Here is an 11,801-nt window from a genome sequence, read left to right as displayed (position 1 = left end):
ATCCTCAGTGACGTTGCTGCTTTTCCACCACTGCACAGGTTTACAGTGTCAAAGCTCTCTTCAAACTAATTGGCTGAAATGTGAGTCTTTTTTCTTTAAACCCTGGAATCACTGCACTTTGGGTAATAGTGTTGAACGGCCAGCGTTGAAAGGGTCAAATCGACGTAAACCTGCTCAAATGAACGCTGACGCTGTTTTCAGGGTCTGAGAGTTTGTTTCTGAATTGTTGCATTAATATAAAACCAGTTTTCTCTGCACAGATTCTCATTCATCCTGCAGAGGGCGCCACACTCCACGTTTTATCGTGCAGAAGCCAGCGGCTGACCCTGAATCACATTCCCGTCTTTGTTCCGTCACTGCAGCGACTGAGAGGAAGACTGTGCCACAAGTCAAAGTGTTCTCCATGCACATCAAACAGACAATAACACAGCTGGACCTGGAAGCACATTTATGTTTATTTATTTATTTATGTTGGGCCAAAACACTAAGAAGCGTAAAACATTTGAAACTTTATAAAGAAGTAAAGTCGTTTACATACAGCGATCGATGAAACCGTTATACCCAGTAAATGATCTCAGTGCAGAGAACATCCTGTGATCTCATCACAGTGTCAGCAGGTTAGGCAGACCCTCTCCCTGTTACTCCTGGAGGGTCCCGAGGCGTTCTTAGGCCAGAGATACCAAATCTCTCCAGTTGGTTCTGGGTCGACCCCGTGGCGTAAAACCTCCCAGGAGAGATCCTCACAGATCCCTCAGTTGGTTTCTGTAGACACAGAAGAGCAGTAACTATATTCCAAGCTCCCTCCAGATGCCCGAGCGCCTCAGCCTGTCTCCAAGGCTGATCCCAACCACTCTACAGAGGAAACTCATTTGTGTTTGGGACCTTACTCTTTCGATCATCACCCATATCCCATGAGCGGAGGTGAGGGTGGAGCATAAATCAAAAGTCCTCCTGAATTAAGTAAGTAAAATTTTATTTATATAGCACCTTTCAAGATAAAATCCCAAAGTGCTTTACAGAGGCAGAAAACAGACATTAAGATCTAAAACAAAACAAAATCAACCAAACGTGAGTTTAAACAGGTTTTTAACTGCTTTTTAAAAGACATGACTGAGTCCACAGATCTCAAACTCAAAGGGAGCGAGTTCCAGAGTCTGGGAGCCGCTGATACAAACGCTCTGTCACCTTTTGTTTTTAACCTTGTATGCTGGACAACAAGCAAGCCCTGGTTACAAGACCTCAGGGACCTGCTGGGGTGATAAGAAAGAAGAAGATCACTTAAGTAAGTTGGAGCTACACCGTGCAGGGCCCTATAAGTCATGATTATGCTCTTAAATTGGACCCTGAACTTGACAGGGAGCCAATGCAGCTGAATCAGCAGGGGAGTATTTACTGCTGACACCGCAGCAACCTGCCGGTGCACCTCACACTCCACCGCCTCGTCACCTGGGAATAAGATGTGAAGATCCCAAGAAACTTGAACTCTCTAAACTTAGATCCTTGCACCATTTTCCAGCAGAGAAACCAGGACTCAGGCTTGGAGGTGTTGCTCTCATCCTGGCCACACTTGACCACAAACCACTCTCCATCATAAGAGTCCACAAAACACATGCAGACTCGGCCTGGATGGTCAAACTCTCACGATTCCTTCAAAAGTCCTGCAAAGGAGGAGATCTGCTCCAGTGTTCAGGTCCAGATGTGAGACCAGGAAGGAATCTGAGTGAAAAGTACCCAAACCTGCAGTTCCTCTAATGTCCGCCGGAGGCTCCAGCAGCGAGTCAGTCATCAAAGATTGCCATGTTAAAATATGCAACTTCATCCTGCTTCATAACAGCTGCTCAGGGGGAGAATGTTTTTATAACTCACCTGTTTGGATTCTCTGAAACCGCTCGTCCCGTGCAGGCATTTGGATTTTAATGAGGCTTGATGTTAGGGGCGTGGCTGCTTTGATTACAGGTGTGCCAACACTGCTCAGCTTCACTTTCACTAACTGGAGTCTGGACTGTGCTGGTGCCTCTCAGCCAGCATGGCTTACACAGTGTGTAAGAAGTGTGTTTCATTATTGGTATTTTTTGCACACGGACCCTGACAAACAAATAAGTGTTTAAAAGGTCTCATCAGTTGTCACACGTGTTGCTGGGAAATATTCATGGATGACAAAAGGCTTTTATTCCTTTGTTCATCTTTCCCCGCAGCGCTGAGAGCGAGGACCGTTGTCCTCGGAGACTCTGTAAACTGGAGTTTGTGCAGACTGTGTAACACTGTGTCCTTTGTGCCTGATGGAGTCAGTGTGGAGCTCAGCACGTGAAAATGACCCAAAAAAAGAAAACGTTTGGCTTTCGCCGCGTTCACGTCATCCTCCCTCTCTGCTGGTCTCCACCTCGGTGATTTTACAGCCTGCACGCGACGCCTCTGACCTTCATCGGGACGTTAAAAGCTCCACGAGGCACAGCAAACAGGAAGCGGTCACTTAGTCATCTCCTCAGAAGGCGAGACGTCACAGAGAAGCGTCTTTGTTTTCACTTTGAGTAACACACGAGCTGACGTCTCGGCTCTTTCACGCTCTTTTATCCCCTCGCCTCGTTTTCATCGTCCAACCTGTGAAACTTTCACACTGAAGTGACCAGAAAGAGACGAGAACAGCAAACACACACAAGTCTGATGGTCTGAGAGGCAACGAGGCCTCGGCTCTGTCTTTCCTGCACACGACCTCCGACCCCACACGGTCCCTAAGCGGGTTTTTCCTCTTTAACGGTTTTATTTGTCTCTTTGTTGTTTTTATCCTCTTTGTGGTCATTTTGTCATGTTTTGTGGCTCACGTGTTGATTCTCGCTCTGACAGCTTCATATTTCCTCCTGGTGGTTTTATGCCTGTTTGGGTTGTTTTGGAAGTTTTGCAGTGTTTATTTTTTATTTTTTGCTTTTTTATTTGTGTTATTTTTCTTTGTGGTCCTCTTTAGGAAAGAGGACGAGTCATTTCAGTCAAGAATGAACTGCTTGTATTCCTCCCCGTGGCCGATTTGATCTGCTTGTTGCACTTTTGCGTCTTTTTGATCATTTTCTGATAATTCTTCATCTTTCTGATCCTTTTAGTTTTCTTTCGAGGAGTCCTGCATGTCTTTGTGAGCCCTTGCTATCTTTTTTTGTGCAGTTCAACATCTCTTTGTGCTGTTTTTATGCCTGTGGTCCTTTTGCAGGTCGGGGTGTGCTGTTAGTGTTCTGCATTTTCAATAAACTTGACGACAGAGCAGGAGCAAAGACATCATGTTGCTGTTTCCCGATCACGTATGCAGCTGCCTGGAAGGTGTTTCTGCACACATGTGTATTATGTAAGATGATAATTTCCTGCGTGCTGATGCAGGGTGTCTCACTGTGGAAATACCTGAGGGCTCTGCCTGATTATTAATATTCAAATAACTGAAGCTACAAACTCAGTTTCACCACCTACGCTGTCATTCAGATGTTCGTGTCACCTCCGTTCAATGAGCGCTCATTTGTATTTTCATTATGAGACGCATGAGCCTGTGGATCTGCAGGAGCTCCTGTGTTTGTCCTGGTGGGATTAAACCTGATCTGTGCTGAGACACAAGCTGGGAGAACTGGGACCTTTTTGGTTCTTTATGAATGGACAGCGAGGTTAATCCTCCAAAAACACTGAAGAAAATTTAATGCTGAGATAAAAGTCTGTCCTCTAGAAATGACGTTTCTAACGTAACCTTTGTGCTAGCTGACTAGACAGGAGGATTACTGTTGTGCTCCATGTTATAATTAGAGAAGCTCTGTATGATACTGGATCTTAGCCAGCTCCTCTCCTGATTGGCTGCTCTTCACTAACAGCAGGAGGGCGGAGTTTCCATGACAGCATAGGGGAAATTTCCCCTCGGTGACTTTGTACTGTGACCAAGAGTAGAAAAAAATGATTAGCTGCAGAACCTCCTGAGTTGAAACTTTGGAAATGTGATATGAGCACTGACCAACAGGAGCTCTTTACATGAATACGGCCATGAATATACAGACGAGGGGAAACCCTGATCTCTGAAAGTGTGCTGAGGACATGGACACAGCTCCCCCTCTGGAAAGATCTGAAAGATCAGACTCCTGCAGCTCCTAATAAAGATAAAGAGTTCTAAAGCTGGTTCATTGACGGGGAGTAACCCACGCTGCTCTCTGAATCCACGGCTGAACGTTGAGCCTAAACCTCTTTTAAACGTTCTTGTCTTTGTGAAAACGGAAACCACGGCTCTGGTTTTGTCAGTTTGTCACTGGGACGGTCAACAGTTCTTACTTTTAAATATCACAAACTGTGATCAAGTCAACACTTTGTTCTTCCTCTGCTGCACTTGAGTCGTATGAAGTAGAAAAGTCGCCCAGTTTGCTTGGAGACCTAAAAGTGTTTATTCCAGCCGGACCTGACGACCTGAACTGGGTCGTGAACTGGTCTGATTACTGGGATCCTGGGTCACAGAATCGCTTACCCACATCTGTGTCACGCAGAAGCTGAGAGCTCACCAACTGCATCAGGTAAAACCGTGCAGACAGTGAGTCTGTGAGTTATTTCAGAAAAGTGCACGATGAGCAAAATGGACACATAATTTTAGCTCCACAACGATGTACACCAAATAATTCAAGTAATGGATTTTTATGTAGCAACTCAAAGCTATGGAACATGAATGGACAGAGTAAAAACTTTGGAGTTCGGATTTGGAAAAGATGTCCCAGCGTTTTTCATTTCTGTTAGCAAGTCCGGCGCTTTGTGAGACTTCTCACTTTTTGCAGCTGGAACACGTTTTTCATCAGGCTGAGCGACGCAGCCTTTTGGAAATCGAAGGATTGCTTCTGCTCCGCGTCACCCTTTGTTCAAACAGCGCATGCATGAAGGAGTCGCAGGATGGGAAACAAAATGAACCGTTGGTCCTCAGATCGCGTGCCGATGTGGGAACATTCTGACGTTTAGAGAACCGAAGCAAAAGTACCGCAGATCATAAACACTCGTCTTCAAAACAGGTTGGTTCTCTCAGCTAAGCTGCGAAAAGATCCTTTACCTGAAGAGTTTCACTTTCAGGTTTAATAAAGGTTTGGAAAGGAAACCTTGCACGGCCTAAAATTCAGTGACCGTCTTCATTATCATGAGAAAACAAATCCTAAAAACCGTAAGATGCTCAGACAAGTTGTGAATCGTTTGCATTCCTGCACTGCTGTAGTCATGCAGAGTTACAACATCTGCTCCCTTTTAGCCACATGCTGATGAACATTTTCATTCCTGACCCAACTTATTACATCGTTTCCACATAATTACAGAGCAAACAGGCCAGAGAGCGATTCAGAACCTGCCCGAGAAGTTTTTATGTTTTTGTCGTGTATCAAAGGTTAGTTATCGTTTCTAAGTAGGTCGGCTGGTGCACAGCAGAACACCGCCTTAACCTACCCTACCTGCAGGGCATCACCTTCTCTTGTGCTCACCTGCTAGCTCCATCACACCTACAGCACATTACTGTATCTTAAACCTGATTTAGTCTGCAGGGTGACGTGCCTTCATCCTGCTGCAAGCTTCACTTTTTGTTTATTTTTATCGTCATGTTTCTGAAAACCACCCGTCAGCAGAGCTTCCCACCAGCGACTGTTTTATACAATTCCAGTCGTCAGTCTGACAATGGACCAATGGCAGGAGACCACATTTTAATAAAATACATTTGCCTTCAAAGTCAAAGCTGGCCTCATTCTGAAACCAACACATTTCAAGAGACACAACTTTTACTTTGAAGGTGAACACTGTGTTTGCATAGCACCGTTTCCCATCCGCTCAGCAAGTAGTTGGCGAGTGTTTGCAGACAAGTCGGCGTCTTCCATACACGCTACGGACAACTGTGACTACCTGCTACCAACCAAAGTGCAGGAGGGCTTTTAGCACGAGCAGTTTCACCTGGAAACAGCAAATAACCTTCAGCAACCAATCTGTTCGGGAATTCACATTTAATCGGTCACTAACTGATCTCCAGGCCCGAGGGTTCAGTTATTGTCCACCGCTTTGTTCAAATAACATTTTTGGTCATTTGGAACATCAACAATAAAAGTCTCTCAACAGTTAAACTGCGCGAGAGCTGCCGGCGACATGGTGGATGGTAAGCGGTTGGTTCTGTGGTCTTTAGTGGTCCTTCAGTGGTTTCCTGGGTTCTCTGGGTGATTCAGGTCTCACTGGGATCTGTTCACACAAGTAGCTAACGTGATGTCATCGCTGCTTAGTGAAGTCCGGTTTTTGAAGCTTTTAGTTAAATATTTACGCAGCTGCCATCTGACCTTGTACAAACCGAAAGAAGAACTCAGGAGTTTTGCAGCCAAACAGATGAACAGATGAAGTCTGTGTTCTGATCTTCTGGGCGATCTGAGTGGAGATCAGTTCATGTTGATTTAATTTAAAATATAATATTCAGTCTTCAATAACGCACCAAAGCTTTCAGGTCTCTCCGTCTAGTGCTCGGAACATTTGGGGGTTATTTTCAAGCATTTGGACACAAACATTAATTATTCATCAAACACCAGCTGCAGAAAACGGATGAAGCATTTCTAAATCTCTCTGATCAGCACCTGGATATTTAGGTGAGGGCTGCAGGCTGCGCTCATCCAGCCGTCTGCTAAGTGACATAATCACGTCTTTCGTGGCGCCATCTTTTATTTGGCGTGGCAGCTGTCAGACGGGGGTGTTTGCTTACAGCTTAATAAGTGCTTCATTACTGTGATCACATTAACACTGCCTGGACATTTTTAACACACAGGTATTCATGAAGAGCTCAGCTTGTTTATCCGGTTCTGTCTTCCCTTTCTTTTCTGTCCCGCCGTCGTTCACGGAGATTATACCTCACAAGTGCGTTTGCTGACTCATACGAGGATCATCAGCTGGCTCTTTCTTCTTCTTTCTGCTGAGATGTAAAGGTCACTTCTTCCTCTCCGGCTCTGTCTCTTCTTTGGAGGTTTATTATCAGCCTCATCACGTGTCTGTCCGTCTGTCTGTCAGAACAAGCAGGCTGACTTTTGTGAAAGAGAGCTGAAGCAAAGCAGAAGAAAGAACTCATTCAGGTTTACTGCAGAGCGCGCTCTTTAAAATTTCCCAGCTAAGGCAGTGGCTTTGAAAGAGGATGCTTTGTCCATGTGAAAGATGGATATACGCTCCTGCTCTGGAGTCCTCATTTTGAAGTCTGGTTGGTTTTTTCGTTTCACCATGCAACTTTCTTCGAGCCACGAAATAATGTTAGCTAGCTTGGTTAGCGATACTGTATGGGAGCCTTACAGAGACAGAGATACCTTCTGATCAGTGCTCAGTATCACCCAATTAAAATCCTTCAGTTCATCAAACTGGAGTTCGGGTCTGTTGGACGGTCTGTTGGTACAGTAACCTCACAGCAGCCATATTATTGGTCACATGACGTCATTAAAAATGCTCCAACAGCACAAACACAGTTCAGGGACAGTTAGCTGAGTTGAAGCCTAGAAGGCAGCTAGCAGCTACAGCCACCTGTGTCACCACACACCTATCAATCAAAGAGGCCACACCCCTAAGTTTAAAGTCCAAATAAAACAAGATATAAAATATATTTATCCCAAAAGTTGGTAAAATATTCCATAATTCAAATAAATAAAATGAAAAAAAAATTAGACACAGCTTCTGAAAGTAAAGGTAGCACCAAGTACATTGTGCAATATTTTGGTCTCATTGGAATCACCATCCCCACCCTAAATGACCATAGCCCCTCCACCCTTATTTTCTTTATTATATAACTTGTATACAGCCCCACAATGTTTCTGTTTCAATGTTTCCTATGCATACAACATGTATATAGTTCACTCACACATATATGTATACATATATATATTTTCCCCTCTTTACTTTTCCACCTTTCTGGTCCAGCTACCCAATTTCACTGTGCAAGAAACTGCACATTGACAATAAAACTCTCTATGTCCTTGCACCTGCAATCTTTTAAATGGCCACAGGGGGCGGTATCTGTAGCTGGAAAAGCAGCTGTCTGCCCTGACCACCTTCCTGATGAGTTTATAGGCTCAGTGACTCATCTGGTCAGAAAGGCGTTGTATCCACGGTTTGTTCGCTGGCTCATGAAAATCCACTTTCACAGTTAAATCCACTCCTTTCTCTTCAACAGCTCGTTTCAAAACATCAAGACATCGACGCTGAACGCTCAGCTCGAGATTTCAGAACGTCCCAACCAGCGAGTGACGTCACAGTTGCAACGTCCACCTTTAACACTGTTTACATTAAAATCTAGACATGTTACAATAAAGAGGTTAACATGCACACATGTATGGAAACAAACAGTCTTTGTATCAGGCTGTAAACGTGTTTCTCTGTGCTGTAAAGTTTCACAAGTTTAAAACGGGAGTCTATGGCGACTGACTCACTGCTGAAGCCTCTGCTGGGCGTTAGAGGAACTGCAGATTTTGATGTGTTTTTCAGCCATGTCAGCGAGCACTTGTTTACAGTCAGGTGATGGTTTCAGTGACTTGTCTCCAACACTGTGGTGATGAGCTGTCCACTACTCTGACTCTGACTAAAGTACACAAAAACATTTCAAGAATATCGTTTTCTTGAAATGTAAACTGTAAAATAATATGTAAGAGAGAAAGTGGTGTTAATGTTTGGGAAAATAAATGTTTGATTTGATTTGTGGCGTCGTGTACAAAGCAGCTTTGTTTCAGTCGCGTCGCTGTCATTCCTTTTTATTGTGTGTTTCTGGGTTTCTTTGTTTATGAAGCTGAATAATAACTACATGAAATACTGTAACATGCACTATTCATGAGTTCGGTTTCAGACACTTGTGTCACTGTGGCTTTTACTCACACCATCCTTCTGAGACTTGAAGTCCCAACAGTGGATCTGTTGTGAAGTTTATTTTAATTTCAACCTTTAATTTTGGCCTTTTTCTTTTGTTACAAGGAACAAATTGTCTTTTGACAAAGCTCGAGTCTCACACTCTGCGGCACGAGCTGGGACCTTTCGCTGCCAGCGAGCTTTCATCAATGCTGTTCTGTCAGAGTGTCGGAGCTGTGGGCGGACGAACACTGTGAAAGTCTGTCAGCGCTCGAGCAGGAGACGCTCACTGTAAAACACTGACGGTGCTCTGCCGGGAACATTCCCTCGAAGATCACACAGAAACGAGAGTTAGTAATTATAGACGGAGCTGACATGTTGGGGAAAGAGCTCACGTGCTGATGTACTTCCTGTGTTCTCGGGTTCCTCGTCTTCCCAGGTTCACATGGAAAATACAGCAGGCAGCCTGAAAAACTTTTGCAGCTTTGTCCCACTAAAACATACACAGGTATAAAGAGGGACATACTGAAGCCTCGACATTAGCATTTCAGCTAACAGCCTGTTGATGAAATAAAATGCTAGAGTCTCATCATTTTAGTAAAGATTCCATTAAACGTGCTCCAAACGGTGCCAACACAGCAGAGAGGGTGAGTTTAATGAGCTGAAGTCCTGGAGGGAAGCCCAGCTGACATCACTTCCTGCTTCCTGTGTACAGACACCTGTTGGTGAAAGTGGCCACACCCCTAACTTCAGTATGCATGTGGATCAAAAAATTCATCCTCCTACATTAAACTTTTAATGCATTTTAACAGGGGAGTCTATACCTGTGTCCTAAAACCTCAGCTGCATCCTTCAAAGGCCGCATTTGTAGACCGATTACGTCACAGCCAATTCAAAAGCTACTCCAAACGCAGCTGACAAATGCGTCCTTCATTTCCCCGAATTTGAAGGATGGGTCGGGTGTGTCCTTCGTGGCCCAATCTATCCCAGAATTCATAGCGTGGAATTCCTAGGAAGCAGCTACTTAATTTGAATATTACTCTTATTACTCTTTCTGGGTCACAAAATAAACTTTTAAGATATTTTCAGGCAAGAATGTAGCTGTGTAAACTTCAAATATCTGCTCGGTTTATCAAGACATCACATATTTGCAAAAGTGCTCTGATGTTTTCGGAGACGTCTGTTATCTACCCAACACGATCTGATATTGTCGTGTTGGTGTTGTTCCCAGATCATCATACTAAATGTTGTTCCAGGATCAACATTGCAAGTGACCAATCACAATGTTGTTAGGGGTGCAACGATACTCGTATCAATATTGAACCGTTCGATACAGTGCTTTCGGTTCGGTACGCATATGTATCGAACAATACAAAATTTTTAATTTATTTTATCAACTTTTCTTCTGACGATGCTGTCTGTGTTGAGCGCTCAGTGGATCTGCGTTCGACTTATCCGCCTAGGCTGCACTGTCGAGCGCAGATCCACTGAGCACAGCGCAAGCTAGCAAGACAGAAGCTAAGCTCGTTGCAACATGGCAAATTGAACCTCCCCCACCTTATTCAGATCTGGCGTTTGGAACTATTTTGGTGTTCATGTGACGTATGACCCTGAAGGTAAGCGCGTCATGGACTAAAGTAAAACAGTATGTTGGATGTGCCACGCAATGCTCAATTACATGGGTGGGAACTAGTGCGTTAACGCAGTTAGCTCATTAACGTGTTGACGCCGTCCAGCCCCATGCACGGGGCGATCTGCGATAGCTCGTTAACGAAGATTTGCCGTGTTGTGGCGTTAACGTCATTTCAGATTAACGCTGACAGCACTAGTGGGAACACAACGAATATGACTGCACATTTACTCCGACATCATCCTAGTGCAAAGACAAGTGGAAGCAGACAAAAAGAACAAGCACGCATGCTACAAACTTTACCCGAGTCATTTAGACAGCCGTTAGCACAGGATTCTCCTTATGGGGACCTGATATGTTTAATATGCTGCTGAGAATATAGCCCAGAAAAAGCGTATAGTATAGTTAAAATATATATTTATAATTTTAATAAATGACAAATTAAAAAAGCATGAACATTTTTTTGTATCGAAAAAATATCGAACCGTGACACCAAAGTATTGAACCGAACCATCCATCCATCCATTCGCTTATCCTTTTCAGGGTCGCGGGAGCCTATCCCAGCTGTCATAGGGCGAAAGGCGGGGTACGCCCTGGACAGGTCGCCAGTCTGTCGCAGGGCCAACACACAGGGACAGACAACCACTCACACTCACTCGCACATTCACACCTAGTGACAATCTGGATTATCCAATTAACCTATCCCCACAAGCTGCATGTCTTTGGACGGTGGGAGGAAGCCGGAGTACCCGGAGAGAACCCACGCAAACACGGGGAGAACATGCAAACTCCACACGGAAAGACCCCGGCCTGATGGTGGAATTGAACTCAGGACCTTCTTGCTGTGCGGCAACAGTGCTAACCACCGTGCTGCCCCAGAACCGAACCGAACAATGAATTTTGTGTATCGTTGCACATCTAAATGTTGTGACGTCATACTTTTGCGACTTCGTGAAAAACCGGCGTAAAACAAAAAACTGTACTTAAGCTGCGAGAAACCGCCTCTGTCCGCCGATCAACGGACCCTGACCTTGACCCTAACCCTAACCCTTTAATAAACGGTAAGCAGAACTGATATTGTCCTTGCAACACTGGAATTTCATAAATGCACGAATGGCTTGGCGCGCAAAAGAATAACGTCACAACAGTGTAATTGGTCACTTGCAATGTTGAACCTGGAACAACATTTTCATGATGATCTGGGAACAACACCAACACGACGATATCAGATCATCCCTGTTACCCACCAGCTCGATAGCTAGCCGGGGGTTCGAGGGTCACTAGAGCCGCCGAGAACAGGGAACTCCCGTCACATCACTTTCAGACCCCTGTGGTCTTTCGATACTCAGGTTAA

The sequence above is a fragment of the Astatotilapia calliptera genome, chromosome 5 (assembly GCF_900246225.1).
Source record: "Astatotilapia calliptera chromosome 5, fAstCal1.2, whole genome shotgun sequence".
Classification (NCBI taxonomy): domain Eukaryota; kingdom Metazoa; phylum Chordata; class Actinopteri; order Cichliformes; family Cichlidae; genus Astatotilapia; species Astatotilapia calliptera.
The sequence above is the reverse complement of the archived record's forward strand: the minus strand, read 5'-3'. Positions refer to the sequence as shown.